Source organism: Phyllostomus discolor, chromosome 5, assembly GCF_004126475.2.
Source record: "Phyllostomus discolor isolate MPI-MPIP mPhyDis1 chromosome 5, mPhyDis1.pri.v3, whole genome shotgun sequence".
In the NCBI taxonomy this organism is placed as follows: domain Eukaryota; kingdom Metazoa; phylum Chordata; class Mammalia; order Chiroptera; family Phyllostomidae; genus Phyllostomus; species Phyllostomus discolor.
In genome coordinates, this window is record NC_040907.2 from 75,214,776 (window position 1) to 75,240,009 (window position 25,234).

General features: G+C 39.7%; 1 long non-coding RNA gene across 3 annotated transcripts in view; it reads right to left on the reverse strand.

Moving 5' to 3' along the window:
- The window catches only part of LOC118500703, a 347,021-nt gene that overhangs the window by 240,642 nt on the left and 81,145 nt on the right, over positions 1–25,234 (reverse strand). Inside the window, exon 3 of one of the 3 annotated variants that reach the window (XR_004903281.1) lies at positions 13,602–13,644. The exons of 1 other annotated variant lie outside the window; for it this stretch is intronic. This is a non-coding gene — a long non-coding RNA (uncharacterized LOC118500703). Of the gene's footprint in view, positions 1–10,938; positions 11,119–13,601; positions 13,645–25,234 lie in introns of those variants that run through there. One more of the 3 variants, XR_004903282.1, reaches the window with a different exon arrangement.

Sequence of the window (25,234 nt, forward strand, 5' to 3'; positions counted from 1 at the left end):
AGACATTTAATAATTTGAAGCAGGACGATAGATGTCAGTGAATACTCTGAAATTTAGTGCCTCCGAGACAGACCCTTTAGGATGTTCCTGAAATATACTTTCTGCATTCAACCAATTTCTGTTTCTTCTGTAGTTTCCATTTGCAAAAGGACTTGGGATGTACCAAAGGCATGTGAGTGACATCATGCTTGGACATAAAGTTCAGAGAATAAAATACACATGCAATTGAGGAGGAAAAAAAACCCAGCAATGCATTTTCCAGGACTTCCCTAGAAAGGCAGCCACTGTGCCATATCAAATCAAAAGCTTCTGCCTATGGGAACTTTTATTACCGTTCCTATCAAAAGGACGAGGGTGAGGGGGAAGCTTTCCAGTTTTCACAGGAAAAGAATGATTTCCAAATTACGACTTTTGAAAGCTCAAGAGAGGGAGTGACTTATTCTCAGTAAATGTGAAACACATGGTTTTCTCAGAGGGTTTTTGTCCACCCTGCACAGTTATTTCTCTTACATGAAAGAGACAAATTATTAAGATTTAAACACAATACCTCTTAGAATGTACCATACATTTGTGCTTAAAGCCTGAGGGCTGAAGCTTTAAATAATAATGCTTCCAAGGGCAAGCAGGGGAATAGCGGCTCCCCACTTCAGAGACAAGCAGAGCAACTGTACCCCATACACCAAAATATACAGTTGGGCAGACATAGCAGTGAACAAGTTCCTTGCCCAGTGCACCCCCTTTCAGAATGTGAAGACAGAAACTCAGCCCACTGAAAAGGCCAGGGCCTCACTGAAAAATACAGGGACACATTTACCTAATGTAGGTGTGTAAAGTTTTTCTTTTTTTTTTTCCCCTCCTTGCATCATTTTGTCAGGGTGCTTTCTCTTTATTCCAGTGGCTCTTAACCCATCTGTACAGTAGAATCATCTCAAAGGTTTAAAAAAAAACCCTACATTTCTAATATAGAAATCTATTTGCATCTAGATTTAAGAGCCACTGTTGTATCCTCAGCTGATTTCAACCTTACTAACTCAGCATTAAACTGCATCATTTAGACTTCTGATGAGATCTGCCAAACAAGCTCTCTTTATTATCTTTTCTTTTGAGAAGTCCAAGAGGCTCTCAAGGAAACATTAGTACATTTTCCATGGTGGGCCAAGTACATCCTCTGTTGCTACGTGCAGAGAGCCCCTACATATAGAACACATTATACTTGGTATGGGAATTGCAGCTCACTCCCATAGAGCCTCGAGCTCTCCACCTCACCCCCACTGCCTTTTTAATGTATGTCACAGACATGTCCTGAGGGAAGGCGTGGGATAGCATTTCTCAGGAGGTTCTATCCAATTTCCTAGCAATCTGTAACACAGGAAAGAGCTCTCTACAGTCTGTCACTGTGATACAAATGCTTCTCACAGATCCCTCCCCCTAAACAAACAAACATCCCCCTAAGCAGAGCAAAGCACATTCCCTGAACAACTCCAAGGATGTGACTGCACAGCGATGTCTGTGGATTGCACTTAAATTATCTTTAATTACAGAAGCTGTATACAGTGAGCACCCCTCACTACCCCTCCAACGCATCCACCATATCAGCTACCTGCCTCTCTGCTTCTCAGGTAATGAATATGTCCGTGGCCTTACAGGGATAAGATTACCAGAACCTGAGTCAGAGCCAAACGACAAAAAGTTCTTCCACAGTTGTCCTACACAAAAAACACAAATTCTTCATTTCAGGAAAATCGACTCATTCGTAGACTGAAACCAAGAACTTTCAGGGGAAAAAATGGCAGCCTTAGATTTGAACATACAACAACTTCAATGATAAATTTTAAAATTGTACAGGCAAATGACATTCTAAATCTGATTTTTAAGTTTAAAAAGTTAAATCCCTGTGTAGCTACACAGGGGGTACATTAGTTCTATCAATATACGTTGTTTTTGCACATAACACAAAATTTGCTTATAATTTGATTTTAGAAGTATAAGGTCCACAGAATGAAGACTCATGTATACTAACAGCTGCTGTTTATTAAATGAGTGGTAGGTACCAGGCACTACGCTAAGTGTTTTATTGCATTTCATTCCCTCAACCCCATGGAGGAACTACTAGTGTCTCCACTTATAGATGAGTTCATGGTGCTTCAATAAATAAAACATGTCCATTGTCAGCAAAGCCAGAGTATGGCTGAGCTGGGATTTGGACAGAAATCTAGCTGACTGTAAAGCCCTTAACCATTTCCATAAATTATTACAGTATGTATCTTTTATAAGTGAGCAATGTGCTGAAATACCGCTTCCGCCATCATTTTCAAAAAAGGAGACAGGGAATCTGAATTCTTCTTGGACTGTTAACCTAAGGCAATTATACTTTATGGAGTGGCGGCAAGGGCGGGGTTTGGAATCTTGCCTCTGATATAAACTGACCAGAGACAAGTTTCTGAATCTCTGAGCGCCACGCTCTTGTCCACAAAATTAGAGTGCTGACCTCAGAGCTGCTGGGGGGACTAACTAACTGAAGTGGCATCGTAGACTCAGTAACTGCTAGCTTTCTTCCTCCTGTCACCTCACGTTCACTCAACTAGGAAAAATAAACCTTACCATACCACTATGAGAGAGGTCCTTAAAGAAAAAAAATTGTAAAAAAATAAAAATGATTGGAAAAGTAAAAAGTTCAGCTTTAGAGAAGCTATGTCTCTGATCATTAACACTTATGTGTTTACTGAGTCCTGAAAGAAATAAGTTGTCACTTAATTCACACTGAGGAGTTCCTATTTAAGAAAGTGAACTTTTTTGTTATTTTGAAAGCAAATTATCCTGACTCAACTGTTTTCCACTCTGAATTTTCTATTTGGCTTGGCTTTATTTTGGTTTTGACTCTTGTACTTCAACAAGTCATTATTACACACCCATTTAGAGCTCAGGCTTGTAAGAAATTTTAAAATTCTGAAAATAGGATTTTACCTTGAGAAAAGTATAATATATGGTTGTGTTTTCTTAAAAGTAGCACACAAAAAATGTGGGGTTCAATTGATTAATCAGCACTTGCCAGCGGCTAAGATCAGGAGAAGGGTGTGACTATTACATGTAGCAGAAAGGAGTTCCTTTGGGGTGAGAAGGAACAGTTCTGCACCCTGGTTATGATTACTTGAATGTAAAGGGATAATAAATTTCATAGGAATATGTACCCCCCCAAAAAAGAAGACATGCAATAACTGGTAAAATACAAAGAAGGTCTCTACATGAGTTACTAGTACTATACGAAGGTCAGTTTCCCGGTTTTGACAATGTTCTGTGGTTATGCGAGTTTGTCTTTGGGGAAAACTGGGTGAAGGGCACATGGAAACTCTGTTCTGTTATTGTAATTTCTGTGAGTCGAGTTATACTAAAATAAAACTAGCACTTTAAAAAAAAGATGAAAGATCTCTATAAACTGATATGGAAAGATCTCTAAGATTCATGGTTAAGTTTTTAAAAAGGTAGTATACGATGTGTATAATGTGCTACCTTTTGTGTAAAAGCAGGAAGTACAGCATTGATATCATATTTCCTTGTCCGGCATAAAGAGACTGGGGAGGGGCACACAAGGCACTGAGGACAGTGGTTTCCTGTGAGGGCTGAAAAGAAGGAACTTAGAGATGAGGCACAAAATGGAAGGAGATTTTTTATACTTCTCAAGTTCTGAACCATTATAACTGTAATATTATTTAAAAGAAAAAATGAAAAGGCAAAAATGAAAAAAGGATAGTAGTACAATAAATAATAACATCAGTGTAGAAATCTATGTCTTCACTGAACAATTCACATACACCACTTTTAATCCTCAAAACAGACCAAAGTGAATGACGCTCTTTTCTACAGAGCATAAAACCAAGACTTAAGGGTAGTTTTTAAACCTTTTGACTCTCTTCCTATTTAAAGTTTGCTGAAGTATCACACTGCTTCTTTTTTTAGTTATTGGGTTGGCCAAAAAGTTCATCTAGTTTTTTCCACACCATAGCTCTAGCTGTGTTTAGATGTCTTTAACTTCATTCGAAACAATTTTGTTAGACTGTATTGTGACAGCTGTCATATCAGTGTGTATTTTTTAAAAACTGATCAAAATTGGTGAAATTTTGTGCAGCCATTTTAATATTAAAGATGGAAGAAAATATAGAACATCTTCGGCATATTATGCTTTATTTCAAGAAAGGTAAAAACATAACTGAAATGTAAAACAAGATTTGTGTAATGTATGGGGAAGATGCTGTGAATGAATGATCAAACATGTTAAAAGTGGCTTGCAAAGTTTCTTGGTACTATTGGTACTAAAGAATTATTTTGGCCAAATGATTCTTTGCTGTGGGGCTGTCTTATCCATTGGAAGATATTTAGTAGCACCTCTGGCCTCTACCCACTAGAAACCAATAGGGGGAAACAGCTGACATACTCAAAATATTCAAATCAATGAAGTTATTGGTGAAAATGCACATTGCCTTTTATTTTATGGAATAAAAGACTTTTTGGCAAACCCAGTAAATTTGTTGGGGTAACATTAGTTAATAACATTATGTGTTTTAGGTGTACAATTCTATAACACATCATCTGTATATTGTATTGTGTGCTCACCACCCAGAGTCCAGTCTCCTGTCACCACACATTTCATCCCCTTTACCTTCTTCATCACCCTTTCAACCCCCTTTTCCTCTGGTAACCACTACAATGTTGTCTGTTTATTCACTTGCTGCTTTCTGTTTTATATCCCACATATGAGTGAAATCATAAGGTTCTTGTCCTTTTCTGTCTACCTATAAGAGAAATAAATGCAAATCAAACCACAGTGAGATACCACCTCATACGTGTTAGAATAGCAACTATCAATAAGACAAGAAATAACTGGTGGAGAGGATGTGAAGAAAAGAGAACCCTCATACACTGAGGGTGGAACGCAAATTGATTTAGCCTCTATGAAAAAGTTATGAAGGCTCATCAAAAAATTAAAAATAGAGCTACCATATGACCCAGAAATCCCTCCTCAGAGTATCTACCATAACATTTTAAAACACTTATTTGTAAAGATACAAGGTCTGCCTGGAAAAAAGTCCAATCGTTATTAATATGACAAGAATGGTTTGTGCCACATTGATGTAACCTGGCAGCCAAGGGGACTGGACTGGAATGCACATGCGTGAACAATGATGACTTCTCTATACTAGTCAGTAGGAACAGTAGATGCTGTGGAGTAAGCATGTGTACTGTGTGGCTGTCACATTCAAAATGACTAAGCAGGTACAGCAAAGAATCTGCATCAAATTTTGCGTTAAGCTTGACAATTCCTCCGCAGACACTACTGGGATGATTCAGAAGGCCAAAGCTACAGACAACTGGTGATTGGCAGCTTCATCACAACGCACCCACTCATCTGTCACATCTGGTGAAGAGTTTTTGGCAAAACAGGTCACTCAACCCCACTGCAGCCCAGATTTGGTAGCCTGTGACTTCTGGATTTTCCCAGAACTAAAATCACCTTTAAAAGGGAAGAGATTTCAGGGCATTGATGAGATTTGGGAAAATAGGCTGGGATAGCTGATGGTGATTGGGAGAACTGTGTGAGGTCCCAAGGTGCCTACTCTGAAGGGCACTGAGGGCTCATTGTCCTATGTATAATGTTTCTTATATCTTCAATAAATGTCTCTATTTTTCATAGTGCATGGCTGGATACTTTCATGCATCCCTATGCTCACTGCATCAATACTCACAATAGCCAAGATATGTTAACAATCTAAGTATCCTTTAATGGGTAACTAGATAAATATATGGTACATGTACAATGGAATACTACTCACCCATAAAAAATGATGAATTATTATTATTTGGAAGAACATAGAAGAACCTAGAGTGTATCATGCTGAAATAAGTCAGACAGAGAAGGATAAGGACCACATGATTTCACACATGTTGTTTATCTCAGTGCCCTTGTACATGGCTATTCATTTGCTTAAAACCACTCACCACTCTTACCCTACTTTGCCCAGAAAACTCCCATTCAAACTTTAAAACCAAGTTCCTGCCCAGTTTTCTCGGAACCTCTCCCCTCAATAGGATGAATATTTCTCCTCTTGGTCTTACTTCTATATCTCATACTAAGTTACGAATATCTTAAAAGTTATTTTTTAACTGTGTTTAAATCCCAGCATCTAGCAAACTGCCTGGCAACTATAAGTGCTGCTCAACAAAGTTCCTTCAGGTATAATGAACTCTTCAAATGTCACCATGAAAGGAACTAACAGGTCTTCAAAAGAATTAAGTCCTATCATTAAAAAGACTCATATTCACTTGCTAACTGTTAAAATGGTAATTAAATATTTTTAAACAACAGTGGGTAAAGTAATTTTAAAATCACCAATATCTTAAGAGAAATCTCTCAGTTATAAGTGGACATAAGTAGATATTCCTTACAAAGTCTTTAATACCAAATTTCTAAGTGAGGCTAATTCCTACTACTTTTTATAAGCTCTTTATAAACTATGACTTCATAGTAATAACAAGTAAAAAAAAGTAATACCTTTTATTTAAAAAATGTAATTTTTAAAAACTTTTCTAAGCATGGCCTTTTTCATTTCCCTTCCTATGCAATATGTTTACCTTTGAAGGTAAAATAAAGGGCATTATGCTCAGAAGAAACCTACGCCCTTTGGTGCTGAGCTTCTCAACAACTTCATAATCATTTAATATGGCATGGATTTCTAGACAGGCACACATAGCTGAGTTTCAAAGCTGTTATTCTCCTCAAAAAGAATTTGTCCTCCAGAGAACATGGCCCACACAGCTCATAAGTCAAATCAACAGCCACACGCCAGTGTGGCCGGTGGTCAGAGACACGTGAGCTCCAGCCTCGGCTCGCCCAGTTCTGAACCATGTCCTTGGTCAAGTTGTCTCCTCCAGCTCATCTTCCTCATTGGGGAAATGAAGTTATTTTGATATCAAACACACTGAGGTATTGGGAAGACTAAGTAACTTCTGACACACATAAAGAGTTTCAAACAATTCCTACCATATGCCAAGGACTGACTAAATATTAGCTATTAACAATATAACTCTAACATACGGTACATGCCAAATAAATGGCATTAGTTCAAGAAGGAGTTTGTCTCTGTCTAGTTAAGCTTAAAGTATCTGAAAGAATTATTATCTCAAGGGCATTACAAAAGATAGAGAAAACTTGGAAAACTTCGAAAACACCAGAAATGTGATGATAGAATGTATGTATCTTCAGGCAGTATGTGCTAGCAATATGAGCTGTTAATTCATTTTCTAAGAGATAAGCCTGGCTATCTAAAGAAGGAGACATACATCCCAAATCCTGGAATGTCTTCTGCTTTGAGGATTTTGATTAACCAGAGAGTTTAATTTTTCCAGATGTTTTGCAGCAACATTTCTCTTTCAATGAATATTCCAAAACACGAATCTTCACAATCAGATTTTTTTTAAAAAAGAAAAACAAAGAAAGTCTATTCTAATGGGTCTTTACCAGAGAAGGTAGGTCATGAGATAAAGTTGGATATGTTCTAAAAGGATTTTCATTGCTATTTGTTTAAATGTCCTCATAGGCTTTGAGGGACCTTTCAGAACCCAGGCACAATACTAACTCCAACTATGCTACATAAAAGGCTTTCTTCACTAGCAACAGTATTTAAAATTAAAATCAGTATCAAAACCAGCAACTGGGGGTATTAAATAATCAGAAATTGCTTCCTAGGGAAGCAATTCAAAAATATTATTGAGGAACTTAGATATTTATATACCCATGTTCTTTTTTTTTTAAGATTTATTTATTTTTAGAGAGGGAAAGGAAGGAGATAGAGAAAGAGAGAAACATCAATGTGCGGTTGCTGGGGGTCATGGCCTGCAACCCAGGCATGTACCCTGACTGGGAATCAAACCTGCGACACTTTGGTTCGCAACCCATGCTTATATACACATGTTCTTAATAGCACTATTCACAATAGCCAAAAGGAGGAAGAGACCCATTCATTATATTGACAGATGAATGGATAAACAAAATGTCTTAGATACACACAAAGGAGAATCATTCTGTAATAAAAAGGAAATTCCGATACCTGCTACAACATGGATGAACCTTGAGAACATTATGCTAAGTGAAATTAGCAAGTCACATAAAAACAAACATGATTCCACTTATACTATATCTAGAATAGTCAAATTTCTAGAAACAAAGTAGAATGGTGATTGCCAAGGCCTGGGGGGAAGGTAGGCTGGGGAGTTAATATTTAAGGGGCACAGAGTAAGTTTGAGAAGATGACAAAGTTCTGGAGATGGACAGTGGTAAAAACTTCACAGTAATATGAGTCTTCTTAACACTACAGAACTGCATACTCAACATGATTAAAAATGGTAAATTTGATGTTATGTATATTTTAATACAATAAAAAAATTGAGCTCCTGCAACACATACATAGAAAAAAGGAGAACAGGTAGTTATTAGTGAACTTGGAGTTCATCTAGACAATTTTGAGCAAGAGAGATCCTAAGAAATTACCAACATTGCTTTAATTCTTTTTAAAATGGGGGGTCTCCCCTTTGCTTTAGCTAAAGAGACTCATTTTAGTATGAAAATAGGGTAAAAATTAATCCTCACAAAATGTTAAAGAGAAAAATACTCAAACTCTACTCATATTCCAGGTCTCAATCACATAACACTGCAGTCATGTTTGGTAACTTGGATGTCTTCAGCACAGCAGCATAGCAAAAATTACAGGAATCAAAGCTCCCATCTCAAAATGGAATTTGAGCCATCCATAATCTTTACTGTCAAAGCAATTCCTAATAAATTTCAGTTAGGTTAATCCCATTAAGATCTAACATTGTTATCCTTTTTAAGTGAAAACACATTTAATTAGTTCATAGGAACGAAGAGGCAGTCTGGTTCTGCCACTTCAATATCCGTTTCTCAGGTCCTATGGACATGATGTGAATATAGATCGGACTCTTTGCTTCTGGTATTTCACTTTTCTTTCTCTTTCTCTTTACCCTTCCCTGCAGCCTTACTTATTGAAATTTTACAGTGCCTGGCTATCAAAGTGCTTCCGAGGGAGGAGGCGCTCTTCAGAAGTAAGGAAGATCAGTAAACTATTTTCTGCTACTACCACATCCCTCGTGACGCACCATCAGTGAGGCAGGTTCAAAAAGGAGCCCCCTCTGTAGTGAACCCCAAAAAACCAGTCTGCTGCAGATATGACCAGCTATTTCTTTTGAAACACTAAATAAAAGCTCACCAGGCAAACTATCTTTGTCCCTAGACAAGAGTAGAAATATACATTGTAAATTTGATCTCAAGGTTGAACAGGAACAGAGAATGAATGAATGCTTTATGGGCAGAAAGATGGACAAGACAGCTGGCAGTCCTGGACTGGGTTCTGATAAAGCAGATGCTTCACTAGGACAGGTTACAAATAGACATTTTTAAAATAAACCAACAGAAAACAGAGGGTAGTGTGATATATAACTGTTAAGGTTGGGGGGTGCTGGAAACCAGGTTGATATCAGAATCAGCTTCTGGGAAGTCTTAGCAGATCTTTACCTCAACTCTTTTGCCTGCATGAAACAATCTCTACTTGGTAAGAGTCAACCCTTTGGCATTTGTGTACTCATCTGATTTAGTACAATCTGGAAGGATAAACACAGAAAGTTTCAATAAATATGAATTATTTTTCTGATTCTTCAAAGGTAAGGTATTTTTAATTTCATTCTGATTACAGGTTTTGCTGGAATTAAAAACAGGTGGCAGATGAATATTTGCTATTGCTGGCAGCGGGTTTGCATATCAATAGAAAACAGAAATTTTCTAATCACATAAATCATATATCATAATCACATGAAAAGTAGCGCTTTCTCATCTCTTGGTGAGAAATGTTTTTTTTAAACTCTAAGAATCAGAGAACCTCAAGGCCAACACGTCAATAACCCAGCTAGGTAGTGATGAGTCCACAGGAAGGTTTGGGAAATACATAAATGCACACTTATTTTCCTAAAAAATATTAGATTGTCAACTGTGACCAATCAGGTTTTAAACGTCTGCTGTCAATTAAGAATACATTCCTGAATTGATTAAATTTTTCCCATTTTGGAAAATGAAATTGGGTCTTTATTTCTGCCACATCTGCCATCAGCAAGGAGAAGGGAAGGGCATGAAATAAAATAAGCATTGGCATCCGGAGAAGCTTACCTCCTCCCCATATTTTTTATTGGAAAAATAAAATTTGTTTTCCAGTAAGATATTTCATTTAAAAAAAAAAATCTGTTTCTACTCAAGGCTAGAGTTCTATTTATTTTTAAATGAGGCCCATGAAACCTCCCAAGTGCGACTTAGATTTACATCTGGCTAATCCCCCAAATGTGAGGACCAAGTTCATGCTGTTTATTTCTAATGAGTTCTGTGATTTTTGGATAACACATGTGAGAGATAGCAAATTAACTACTGCTAGTCAGCAGCAAGCAAGCAAAAGATGTCTTGGGAAGCTAGTGTGAGCAAATCCTGCAAGTCAATTTCTAATCACACTTGCCAGAAACTTGGGGGGAAAGGTGATAAAACCTGCCAAGAAAAACCAGTGGTAAACTTGTTTCCCTTTCCTTTTTCCATGGAATTTTTCAACACTCAACCAACAAATACAGCTCATTCTTTCCTTTCCATAACTTTGGGACTGCAAGGAAGGCTCTGGTCCCACTGATAGTCTTAGAAAATTAAAATGCCTCTCACTGCAAAATACACAATACCATCATCAATCTCTGGAAATTCCCTTCCTGGAGCTGTACCCACCTACAGAAAGGGAGCTGCAGAGGTGAGGTGGGAGGTCACATGCAAGCTATAGAAACACATATTCTTCCCCCAACCCAAGACACCTCCAGGTGAGTGGACAAACAGTAGCCAAATCTCCTTACCTAGAACTGACCAGAAATACTGTGCAACTTGTCTGTGCCAGCTAAAAACAAAGCAACAGATAAAGCTAGAGATAACAGAAATTCTAACAACTCCCCCATACCTGGTCACTAATAGACTAAGAAGCACAGTTCAAACTACTTCCATCTAATTTCTCATCTGAATCCCAAACCAAACACAGGTGTTAACTAGTGGTTTTGAACCATGACTATAGTTAGAATCACCTGGAGAATCTGTAAGCCATGCTAATGGAACCCGCCCCTACCCCACCCCCAACTCAACTGGAGCTGGAATCTCCTGGAGTCAGACCAAGTGACCACTGTTTTTTGTTTTTTTTTTTTTAAGCCACCCACGTGAATCCTACCGTGCGGGTGAGTAGTTGAGACCCCCTTTAAAAGTGCAGGCATGCCTCATTTTATTGCACGTTGCTTTACTGCATTGCACAGATGTTTCTTTTTTACAAATGGAAGGCAAAAAGATTATGACTCACTTCATTGCCATACTTGCTTTATTGCAGTGATCTGGAACCAAAACCACAGTATCTCCGAGGTATGCTTATCTGTTCTTTTTTAAATAAAAGAGCTAATTTATCTATTAAGTAAATTAGGTCTCTAATTTCACTCAGTCTGTCCTGTCCCAGAAAGCCCTGGTCACAACCTCCACCACCACAACCCCAGAGCTCAAGGGCTTCCACCTGCGCAGCAGGCTGAGTCGCAGGCCCTCTGCAGTTAGTGGTGCGAGAACTCTTGGGAACGGCCCCACAAGGCAAGGAAAGCTTGACTCCATCTTGGTAATTAAAAAAACAAAAACTCCACTTTCCTCTACACAACACCTCTGACACCAGATGTGTGGGGAGTTTTGGGACACCAAGCAATTCTCCAATTTACGGGCATGGAATGACCCAATTTAATTCATTTCTGACATTCACTGTCCAAACTCAGTACAGACCCCACTGGATAAGGGCTCAGTCCTTCAAATGCCAACTGCAAGTCCAGGTTGTCACCTGTACCACTGACCAACCAGCTGTACATCAGAAATTTCCACATCCCATTCCTCCAGTTCTATAATTTACTAGGACAACTCTCAGAACTCATGAAAACAATTTACTTACCAGATTACTGGTTTGTTAGAAAGGACAGAACTCAGGAACAGGCAAGTGGAAGAGGTACCTCGGGCAAGGTATATGAAGCCTCTCTGCTCTCTCCAGGTACACCAACCTCCCAATGCAACCAGAAAGTTCTCCTAAACCTTTCTTATAGGGTTTTTATTGCAGCTTCATTAGGTAGGCATAACCGATTAAATCATTGACCACTGGTGATTAACTCAGTCTCCGGCTCCTCTTCCCTCCATGGAGATCGGTGGGGGGTGGGACCAAAAGTTTCAATACTGTAAACACATGGCTGGTTTCCATGGCAACCAGACCTCTCATTTAGGGACCTCCAAAAGTCAATCATTAACATAAGTTCAGGTGTGGTGGAATGGAGCCTGTTTTGATTAACAAAAGAAGGTCCTCTCACTTTTATCACTCCAGAGCTGTTTCAAGAGCTAGGGACAATAACCAAATGTTAAAACAAAAGATGCTCCTATTGCCCTTAAGAAATTACACAGGTTTTAGGAACTTCAGCCAGGAGCCAGGGACAAATACCAAAATATATATATTTCTTAGTATATCACAGTGATCCAGGTGTAAGTATTTTGAGTGTCTCGGGATTTGTTGCAGTGTTTAACACAAAGACAGGTGTAAAATAGGGTGTTGTAGTGAGCAAAAAATATCAGTTTCCTTTAGACCAGTGGTTCCTTAACCCTCCTATGCATTAGAATCACCTAGAGGGTTTGTTAAAACTCCTCACCCCTGAGTCTCTGATTCGGTCCATCAGGGTTGGTGTCCAGCTATTTGCATTTCTAACAAGTTTCCAGAAAATGCTGATGGTATTGATGTGAGGACCACACCTAAGAATCAGTGCTCTAGGCTATACTCCTAGCACCTTCAAATACTGGAAATACCAAACAGAAATTTGGTTTTATTCCACCCCAATTATATTGAGATATAACCGTCACAAAGCACTGTATAAGCTTGAAGTATACCACATAATGATTTGACTTACATGTATTGTAAAATTATTACTACAGTAAGTTAACATCCGTCATCTCATACATGTACAAAAGGGGGAAAAAAAAGAGGGGAAAACAAGTTTTTCCTTGTGATGAGAACTCTTGGGATGTACGCTCTTAACAACGTTCAAATATACCCTACAGTGCAGCGGTATACCCATAGTCATCATGTTGTAGACTGCATCCCAAAAAATTTGTTTTTGCAGTATCTACCCCTCAAATGGGAGTTATTAAATAGAGACTGGATATTTGATTTGAAGGCATTATAGTTAACTATTGTTTTAGGTGTGAAAATAGTATTTATGTTTTAAAAAGCCATGAGCTCTTTCTTATCTTTAAGAGATATGCATTGAAAAAAATTCTAACAGGACAGAGGTGACATCTGTCATGCACCCGGCCTCCCCCTACACAGGCAAGGAGAGAAGAACCAGAGAACAGTGAGCATTAGGATCTTGGGGCAGCCCAGGAAAGAGCAAGCGCCAGGCTGTAACCACAAAGGGAATCAGTGCAAGCCTTTATCTGGAAAATCTTCTCCATCCAGAAAGTCTCTTACCTGAACATGCGGGTGTTGGTGCTTCTGAAGTCTCCTGAGAGTACTAGGAGAGAAAGGGAAACTGAGTCAAAAGTTGCAAGAATATACAGAAGGAAATAGTAGGGTAAGTAAGGTTTTAGTACACATCTCTGTCTACCTACAGGCGATTTTGGAGAACTGTTTGTTTATTAAGATTGGCCTTGGAGTTGACTGCTCTGGAGCCATGTCAGGGACTCAGTTCAGAATGGTAAGTCGTCCTCCTTCCTGGAGAAAACTGAAAGCATCTAGAGACACATGGTTTTAGCACCAGCTCTGCTACTCCTGTTCTAAGGCAGTACAAGCACGACATTCTCCCCTTCTGGGTCTAGACTTCATTATCTGGAGAATGAAGTATTTCAGATGTTCTCTATAGTGAGTCCCAAAGCTAATAGTATACTTTTGAAAAAATGCTGGCCCTAGGACGTAGTCAGAAGAAAAGAAAGGGAATGACCACCAATATATATCCTAGACTCTACATAATTATTTCTGTAGCTTATTTAATCTCTAAAATGGGTTTTGTAAGGTTAATCTTGATGCAACAGAAGGCTATGAACAAAGAGCCTGTGGCTACGAGTATGCAATGACTTGCCCAAGGTCATGGAACTAGCAGTAGCAGAGCCACAGATCAAAACCAGGAGCTAGCTGGTGCTAAGGGAGAAGTTCTTCCTGCTATGCCGGCGATTTCAACCTTTTTCATCTAGTAGCACACATAAACTAATTACTAAAATTCTATGGCACACCAAAAAAAAATTTTTTGCTGATCTAACAAAAGAAAGTATAATTTTATTTCATTCACACCAGACAGCTCTCATTGTATTGGCTGCTATCATTTTTTTATTTGACAGTGTAGGGGAACAGAAGTCAGTGCCTCTGACGAAAAAGTCAGGAATGGCATATTTTCAAAATCCTTGCAGGACATCAGTTGAAAATCACTAAGCTGCACCTCGGACGATTTACTCAGTGCAGTCCTGTTGCTGGTAGAGTCACATTAAAACCATGAACTTTGACTCCAGGAGTGTATTGAGGGTTATTTGTTTTCTGTGTCCCGACTTATCTTTTCTGATATTTTATGAGAATGTATTTGATTATAAAAAAATTTCCAACAGAATACCCAGTAAAGTTAGCTTATAACATTTCTAATTTTTTTCTGTCCCAGCAAAACATGACCCAAAAAAGAGTAAAGACGGAGTCTTAGAACTTGTTCAATGTGCACTTCTAATTTTTTATTCAGAAAACTTACATTTACCTTTCTCTAATACTTTTCACTTTTTAGAAAAAAGTTTATAACAACAGGTTACATCTGGACACATGGAAGAAGCTTGGAGATTTTGCTCTCTCTTAAAATCTTTAGAGGCTAAACCCCCAAACACTCATTTTCTAAGCACCTGGTTCCAAAAGCAAAGTTCTTGGCAAGGTGTAAAACAGTCAACTATTTCAAACAGTGGCCATTTCTTTTTTTAAGGAGAAATAATTTTCTAGGGATTAGCACTCTACTGCATTCCTGCTGGGCCGAGACAGTGCAGCAGCCCCAGTTGCACACACTGCATCAGGCAACTGTCTGGCTCACGGGGGCTCAAGGTCATTTTCCTCTCACACAGGAATTCACATAATTGGCCACGCACATTTCGTCCAGTGAATCAGGTAGCAAGACAGCCTATTAGAGAGATCAGTGGTCTGATCCAGGACACAGCTGCTCTGCTCCCTCCAGGCTTAAAATAATTCAGCACTATCAACCTCCCCCATTAAGTACAATTAATTTTATGAAATGGAGAAAATAAGCGTGGGTAAACAAAATGGCTGACACATACTTCGCGCTCTGAGCAGAGGCACCGGCCGACCGTGCACAGGGCACCGGCTGCCTTGCAGGTGCTAATGAGGGGGTTCTGGAAAGACTGCATTACAGAGTAGCCTACATTTAGCCAGCCCTAACCCCAATCCAAACTTTTCTCCCACACCACAGCAGGAGGGCCTTACTAATTGGAATGTGCTGAACACGTGGCCTGGAACATGTTTCTGGAGAGCACATTCCTCCAGAGTCTCCTGAATATTTCTCTCTCCCTCTCCCTTCCTCCCTCCCTCCTTCCCTCTCACTCTCCCTCTCCCTTCCTCCCTCACTCCCTCCCTCCCTCTCTCTCTCTTTCTCTCCCCCTCCCTCCCTCCTCCCTCCTCACCCCCACTCAGACTTCTTAGCTCTTAAAAAATCTAAACATGCACAATAATAAATGTGGTTTTAGAAATTCAAGTACATGTTTGTGTGATGGTTAAAAAAACAACAACACAGGTAGAGATCGTTTTTTATGACACAATTTCCCCGTAGGACCAACGGTAATGACCAGAGATAGAAACAACAAAGCTACCTAGAGAAAAGGGGCCCTCGATCACATTAGCTCGTAGTTCTAAGGAAGGTGGTTGCTCTGAATTTCCCTTTAAACATAGCAACTTCAAAAAAAATCCCTATTTTTTTGGTACATCTTTATGTAGGGAAGCCTGCGTGCCTTTGAAGGCTCAACACAAAACAAACAAGAGCCTTTACAAGTCCTGTCTGACCACCCAGGGAGAATCAAATAGTATTTTTTTTTCCTCCAGTAGGCCACCCCAGGACACCACGAATAAAAAGGAAAATGAGGAATTCATCATGTAACTGGGATGTATTTTTCTCGTGTAGCTGCTACACTGTTTTAATCTAAACATTATGGTATATTATTCACTAGCAAAGCCAAAGGAGGGCTAATTATTTGTTTATTGAGCAGTAAGTTTTGAAATAGCAGAAAATAGGTTAAAATAGAGAGGACAGGAAAGAGGGGGAAGAGTAAGGCATTTTCCTCTCAAAGTCCCAAGAACCGAGCAGGGATTTTTTTTTTTTTTAAGTGCTGATGTTTGGAATGGCAGGACAGTGGAGCCAGGGCTGGGCGCTCTTTAGTACAAAAGCCTGGGTGAAACTCTCAGAGGCTTTGACCGCAGCAGACACCGGGGAGGAGCTTTCTCAGCATCACACCAAATTGCTGAATTACATGAAAGTACTTTAGAATCAGAAGAAGGCCTTACAGCCATAAACATCCTGAAATGTACTCCTCTAATCACGGCCGTTCCTGCACAAAATCTCCATTTGGGCCTCACAAAGGCCAGATCCTGTAACCGGCTCAGAGAGCCTCTCCTTTCAAACCCCAGGCTGTCTTGCCAGGCTCTGTTGCTACTAGGTATTATCACTGGGCTCAGAGTTCCAGGCCCCCTGACGTCCCTGCTGTTGCTCAAGGATGCAGGCACTAGGCACCCGGCCAGCCAGTGCAAATGGTCTTTTATTCATCTGAGGTGTCCTCATCTCTTTACTGACCCAACCTTTAACACATAAGGATAAAGTGGGGTTAACAGACCTCCTCCTGAACCACAGCTCTGCCGATTACCAGTAACAGCCAGATGACTTTGGACAAATTACTTAATCTCATTCTCTGCCTCAGTTTCGTCATCTGCTAAATGAAGATAATAAAACCTATCTCACAGTTGTGAATTTTAAATGAGACAAGGGTGATAACCGACACTCATCAATGCAGCATGTTACTTCCCTCCACTCGAATTAAATGCCACCTCCTCCCAATCCCCAAAACTTCCTTAACACTGCAGCTAAAAATAATCTCCCCCTTCTCTAAATCCCCTTCCAATTTCACTGCAGCTGTGCTTAGTTCCCGGTCACTTCCAGTCGCATTATTGCTAGCCCTCTATACGTCACTATACCCGCCAGACTGCGTGCTGTTTGGAGGCAGGATCCATGTTTAATTCAAGTCTGTGTTCGTTCCAATGTCTTACACAATCAAACTGTGAGAATCTCAAGAATCCAGGACTAAAAGGACCCTTTATATAATTTAGACAAAACTCATTATTCTATAGATAAGAAAACTGAGTCCATGGGAGATAAATTACTGTGCTGCTGGTAATAAAATGTCTTCCCACACAACAAACATGAATAGGTGGATGGATGGACAAATGGACGTAGGGACAGACCAACCAGCCATGAGCTACAGCATCCAAGATACTATAAGCAATTCAAACCCTGACCCACAATATAATGACCACCTCACCACTCATGCTTTCTTTCTTTTTTTTTTAAAGATTTTATTTGTTTATTTTTAGACAGAGGAGAAGGGAGGAAGGAGAGAGAGAGAGAAACATCAACGTGTGGTTGCCTCTCATGCACCTCCTACTGGGGATCTGGCCCACAACCCAGGCATGTGCCCTGCCTGGGAATCAAACCAACGACCATTTGATTCACAAATTGGCACTCAATCCACTAAGCCACACCAGCAAGGGCAATCATGCTTTATTCATCTACTAAAAAAATTTTTTTTGCCCTGCCTGTTATGGCTCAGTGGATTGAGCGTTGGCCTGTGCACTGAAGGTCACCGGTTTGATTCTGGTCAGGGCACAAGACTGGGTTGCGGGCCGGGTCCCTGGTTGGGGACACGCAAGAGGGGCAACCAATCCAATGTATCTCTTGTATGTTGCTGTTTCTCTCCTTCTCTTTTTCCCTCCCTTTCCCTCTCTCTAAAAGTAAATAAATAAAATCTTTAAAAATATATTTAAATGCCATTTTTTTAAAATTCATGATGAAATCCAGGTCAAGAAAATTCACCCTGCAAAAGGGTTTGAAATAGTATACCTCTTCAACAACAGGATTTCTTAATTTAAAATATAATTTTAAATAAAATCTTTTTATTTTATTTAAAATAAAATCACTTTAAAAGAAAATATTTAAAATTTTTCAAATAAACAGCAGCTCACCCCTACCTTGTATAAGCTTATTCATGCCACAACTTTTATTGAAAGCCAGCACTGTGGTGCCAGTCACAAGCTTGTCCCAACAGACAGAGCATCCCCGTGAAGAGCTCACAGCTCAATGTCATTTCCTGCTCTTCTCCATTCTGCCAACTCCATCTGTCCCAAAATTGATTCAGTAAGGTGCTGTACCGGCATGATAAACCCTAACACAGACATAATGAGAGAATTATGGAAAGGCAGATTGCAAAGCACTTGGCAAACACTTAAGTCTGAAGGTTTTGGATATAGGAGCCCATTTCCCTTCACTCTAAGATTCAGGAAATGTTGCAATCTTCTCAGATGTCAGGAAGCTCCAAAGACTTGGGGCACGGGAAGAACTTCCCAGAATGCCTCACTACAGAGCCACACAACTGACAGGAAACTGCCTCGGGAAATATTCTGTAGTGTTGCTACATGTTCAAAAACGCCCACCTCTCTCCAGACCTCTTAGAACTTTGAAACTAAATGGAAATGCAATGTGGGTAATACACCAAGTAGAAAATTATGGCGTGGGATTGTTGGGACTGGAGATCGATGAGGAAAGCAAGTTCATAGGAGTTGAAGACCACACGCAAAACAGTTCTCCACAGCAATTCGCTAATCACTGTCCTCTCCTTGGCAAGCTTTCAGGGCATGCCGGGAGCACCTGAGGTGATTCAGGGAGGGCTTTGCTGTGGTACAGGCTCTGTCCAAGATGACTGTGAGGGCGGTTCACGTGTCACTTCCCCTGAAGCTGTCTCTGACATCCTGTCTATGGCAACAGTACTTCTGGCAATACCTCCAGCACCACACTCTGCTTTATTTCTTTATAGCAATTACTATTACCTGACATTAAATTATATCCCTTTTCTCATTATTGCCAGTCTCCTCTGGCGAAACAGAAGCTTCCTGAGGGCAGTGACTTTGTTTTCTTTACTTCTATATTCGCAATACATAGAACTGTATGTAACACAAAGTAGGTGATGAATGAATATTGATTAAATGACTAATTGCTATCCACTTCCCAGATAGAAACTTATTCATGGAGACCCAGCGTTATTAAGTTACTAACATGGTTCCTCTTCCCCAATACAACATTTTTGGGTATAAAGTAAAACCCAGTTTGAACCTGACCTCTCTCTGTTGACACCTGAGGTACCTCAGGAATAAACCCAGAGAATGAAAGAAGTGTTTCAAATGATTATACTGGGACAGCTGGTGTGCAGAGGGAGTGACCTGGACAAGCTGGGGTGGAGAGCCACTTTAACCCTGAAGCAAAACCAGGTTTGAGGAGGGACGCCTTTGACTGGAGTCACTGGGCCACTGCAGATACAAAGGGCACAGGGCCTGCTGCTGGGAGCACACGGGCTGGACTGAAGAATGCCATCCTGCCCAGGCGGTGAGGAAGCTGCATGGGGTGACATTGTCTCCCTCTGGCTACAAGAGCCCCACAGACATCCCTTGTGTAGGACAAAGTCAAAACTGTCCAAGAAAGCCTACAACTGAGGACAAAGACAAAAATCAGGTTGGAGGCCTTCGCTTTAGAAAACGGTGTGCTTATTGATCAACACGCAAAGTGAAAGGCCTCGCTGAAGGCCTTTTACTGAAGAACTCTATGAAGCAAATAAAACAGAATACACTCAGAATAAGGCCTAAAATCACAGTAATTTTTGCATGTAAGTTTTTAAAACTATAGTAAGGTATAGTTTTACCTTGTATATCTTTCCTTCCTTCTATTATAAATCCCTTTTTCCTGCAAAAGCCAGAATTAGCAACATACAGGTTTTTCAATTCTAAATTACTTTAATTTTTCACAAGCACATTTGTGTACAACAGAACTTCAGTTCAGCTGTAATATATTATCCTATTCTCCATCTTTTTCCAAATAGAGAAATTTTCTCAAAAAAACAACCCAAAAACCTTTACATGAATACATTTTAAACAGTAATGATAAACTGCAATACTTCTAAAGTATAGATACATCCTATAAACAGAATGGGTTTTTTTGCATGCTTTTCCACTGTGTGTGTAGGAAAACACAATAAGTACATTTGAAAGTGTCGTATTTTCTGTACATAATAACAAGCCTCATCTTCCCCCACCTGAAAAGGCTACTTTGAAGGACTGCCACCTTGTCTGAAATGGTCTCCACATATGAAAAGGACAAGAGTGAGATCTGTACAGCCTAGAAGATAAACAAGCACTACGTTGAGTAGTTGAGGAAAAAAGAAAGGGGGAGAAAAGGAAGTGGGGGTGGGGGGACTGAAATAAAAGATTAAGCAGGGCAGGCAGACACAAAGCCAAGAAAGAATTAAGCCACAAATGACCCTTTGCACTGTAATCACAGTGAACATCTCAGATACCTTCAGACCAGGAACCAGTTTCCTAGCAGAGGGCCAAGACACTCCTGGAAGATAATTTGAGCCATTTTTTCTTTTTCTTAAGAATAGCAGCAGCATCTGCCAAAATACAACTTTGACCTGCCCATCTCTTTTTTTCCTCCCCTGATAGGAGCTCTCCTTCTATCATGGTAAACAGACCCCTTTGCTCCTCACTCCACCCCATTTTCAACGATCGTCAACAACAAAGACATTATCATTAGGAAGCCTGTCAACTTGTGGCCCCATGCTAGACACTATAACCTGAACCCCAACTTCCCAAAGAAATTACTGTTTGGTTTTATAAATTTTACCACAAGAAAAACTCCAGGTACATGTCCTATTAACAGCAGGTCTGTGGCTTTGGGTGCACAGGGCAGCACACTCTACATGCCCCTAAAAATCAAAGTGAGTCCCCTCTCACTCAAGCACTGTCTGCCGGTGTGAACATGAAATAGATTTCTAAGCCAAGTCTTCTTGGGGAGGGTTCTCCGCTCTTCTTTCTCCAATGCATTAGAGTTGCTTTCGCAACCCTGAAAAGGCACGATCTTGTTCACGACACTGCCAACCAGAGCTCAATAAATATCTGAACCATGTCTTACTGACACACATTAAGTAATTATGTCCCAGGATAATTATGCCAGACACATCACTTCACCCCGGGAAACGTTCAGGTGCAAAAACTAATAAATGGAAAAGAGAAAGGGGCCCCACAATTTCTGCTTCTCAAAGACAGAGGAAGTCTTCCTTTCAGTAAATGCATATGTTAAAAGTTCATTTTTCTTCAACGCATTTCTATTCTCATGTTTTAAAATACTGTGAGCTCTGAATTATCTATCTTAGCCCAGAAAATAAAATTTTCTGGGATTTTCTTATAGGGAAGTTCAAATGATAGAATAATATTTGATATTTTCAGTTTTCCTGAAGATCAGAAGGACTTTCAGAATAATGCATTTTTCCCCCTCAACAAAGGCCATCTGCAAAGCTTAGTCTGCTGAAAAGAATCATTCTGACAGTCTTAATGTATTCTTTTCAGGAAAGCCCTGTTCAGAGAATTCCACAGGAAAAAAAAAATCAGTACCCCAGGACAGCACCAATCTAATCATTATAGCTTCTTGTAAATAAATGAGGACAAAGTATTTTCTATATATTCAAGATATTAGAATGAGGCAGACATCAGAGTGATAATCTTGAATGTTATATATTTTTTACTTTCCCTCAATGGACTGATACTAAAACAAATATTTGAAAGACCGGCCAGTGTTTCAAAGAACATCTTGCAGGAAAGGCACTTTCAGAATCCTGCTGGAAGACAAAAATAACCCTAAAGAAAGAAATATAAAATTACATCATCATTGTTAACTGAGAACAATAAGCACAATAACAAAATAATTATAGTATGATACTAATATACCAAGGCACCTTTCATCCAGGACTCAGAATGTTTTATAAACATTCTCTCTTACCAAGATGACACAGCTAGGAAATTAGAATAGGAGGAATTTTAATGACTCATCTGAGGTCACACTGGTCAGCTGGAGGGGTAGACCAAAATGCAAATACTTTATTGTGGTCTGCTGATCTAAAAAAGTAACCACATGACTATTTCAGAGGTATTTCAGAACTACTTTCATATTAGCCCTTCCATTAAATTTTGATTTTGCCCATTTTTCTGTTCCCATTCCCCCCACCACAGCAAGGAAGCTATAGGAGAACCTGAAAAAGTTTCTAAATGGTCTCCCTGCCTGGGAACTATCTATCCATTCATTGATCAATTAGTCAATCTATCTACCTAACTCCCTTTGTCCTACATCTGTCTAGCACAGGAGATAAAGCAAAGCTTCCTCAAACACTGACCTTATCATGTTTTGCCCCAGGACAGGAAGTAAGATGGGCCCACGTTGTCTATCAGAATATTTAGAGTTCTCATCCACCTCATGCTTTTGCCATTCCTCAGCATGCACCTGACACAAAGATGTTTCCAGTTCTCCTCATCCGTCCCCTAATGTGTTGTCCGTGCAGCAGTTACCTCAACTAGAAAGCCGCCATATTTCTTCTTGCCTGGGTTCTAAGAACACTGGAGTTGAAAAGCACCCGGGAGCCCACCTAGCCCAACCCTGTCACTCTCCCCACAGAGCCAGAATTATAGACACCCACATTCTCCTTCACATTTTTAGGGATGAGGAATTCACTGCTCCAAAACACAGTGCTCTGCCAGGCATTTTAATTATAAGAAAACTACTTGAATTCTGAATTCTTAGCTGAATTCTCAGCTGTATGCTCACTGCTCCATCCACTCAACAAGCCCAGTACTGCACCCTAGATTGATCTATAACAAATCAACTTCTTCCATAACAAAATGGTCTTTGTAAAGAATACCCACAATTATTAAAAAGGTTATTAAAAACTATGAAAATCCAGATGATATATAATTTGTAAGATAGATAGATTGCTCTTTCCAGATAAAGACTAGATTTTTTTTCATATACTTCCACCAAAACAACATATTACAACAGATCAAATACAGAAATAGATATGAGAACCCAACCAAATTCTATTATACCAGATATTAATATTAGAGATTTGAAAATAAAAAAAACAATACTACTCTACACACTCTTTTGAAAATATATTTATAAAGTATGTTATTTAGTTTAACTTTAATATTAGTGGATTTGTTATTGTTTCTAAAGTAATTATTAAATATTTTTTAATTCTCAGTTCTAATTTCTAATACTATAAATATCAATGAATAAAGTTCACGTAAACTAAATGCAAAAGTGGGCTTTGAATTATTTGAAAACTTTCTATTATGCTTGTCCCTTAATCTTCTCAGCTCCAAGCTCATTTGCTGCCACCCTTCAACTATGCCTCGTGGGACCTGGTCTGGAGATTCTTTGCCATCCCAAACCCTCTACTACTTTGGTGCTGCCTAACTGCTACTCACATCATGCACAAAGAGAAGGTGACCGTGTCTGTACAGCACGATGGGAAAATAAGACAAGGGTTTTGGGCGGCACTGATAAGCTTGGGAACTCCCAGCTCAGGCCCCTGCCCAAGGCTGTGGGTCTGGTGGGAAGCTCCATGCTAATTTTTTAAGTTAGTCTTAAAATCTGGCACCCAAAATTGAACCCATTCTGCACAAACCATCTCAAGTCTAATTTATTTCATCAAACTGTCCCCCAATAACTAAAGTCAACAGTTACTTTCTTCTTCCTGATTACTAAGTGCATACTATCTGCTTGAGCTGAATTTGAGATTACGATGGTCATGACATTTGACTGTATTTACTTTAAAATTTTCCTAAATGAGCACTTTATCTCATGTATGTCAGATTCACTTCCCCCAAATGACTACAACTTCATAAGGGGTTGTATATCATCATCATTATCATTATGCCTGCAAGTATACAGTACTGGTCTGGGCACATAGGAGGGCCTCCTATATGTATTTGCAAAACTGATTATGCAGCCTCTGGACCGGAAAGCCATTGCTTAGAGGCTATGGTCTGGTTCAAAAGATATAAACCTCACCTGAAGAGGAAGTTTATCATTCCGCCTGTTTATTCAGACAGAATCTAAACAATGACACAGACTTTCAGACTGGAAAACTCAGTACAAATAAACGCTTCCAGACAGGTCCAGATCGAAAAGGAGGGCCGTGGAATTCCTTCTACATATCTGAGTTATTAGGCCCAGACACTCATCACTCAAGTTAGAAACACTATTAAATGACATGGCATAGTTTTATTTAAAGCTATGTTTGCTTTCAGATTAGACTTTAACATTTAATAAATTTCCCACCAGACTAGGGTAAGAGTGGAGAGTATTTTGATTTAAGCTTTACTTCAAGTATGAAACTCAAGCTGTGCTAGTTAAAACAGGCTCTAGTTATAATTCAGCCACACAGTAAGGTCAAGACTCTTGGATTCCCCTAATCCTCTTCCTCTAGGGCTGAAATGCCTGGGAATTCAGTTAATTTACATATTCTTCCTTGACCACAAAGCTGAATCACAGGGTCCTAGCCAAACTCTTGTCTCACTCCTCTGGATGCAAGCTGACTCACCATCCCCGTACCACTCAGCTCACAATTCACCTCAGAGAGAGTGCACTTGAAGGTAACAATCCCGCCACAGAACCAGAGGCAGGGCCTTCCTCTCCTGGAGATGAGATCTCACTTTTCCCCTCCTCTCCCACTTCTCCTGGTGCAAGCCTGTGAATTTGAAACTCGGATAGATTAATGAGAAGTCGGCACTGGTCCCTCTGGACTCGATCCATTTTTAAGTGAGCTATGAGAACTTGGACAGTTTACAGATCCTGGAAGAGTGAAATATGAGGAGAGAAAAGGAACTTTGACACATGCAGAGAGACTGATCTCCGGGGCTGGGGAGAAGCGAAGGGAAGAGAAATATTAAGACAGGATGCATAATACAAACTTAATTGACTGATT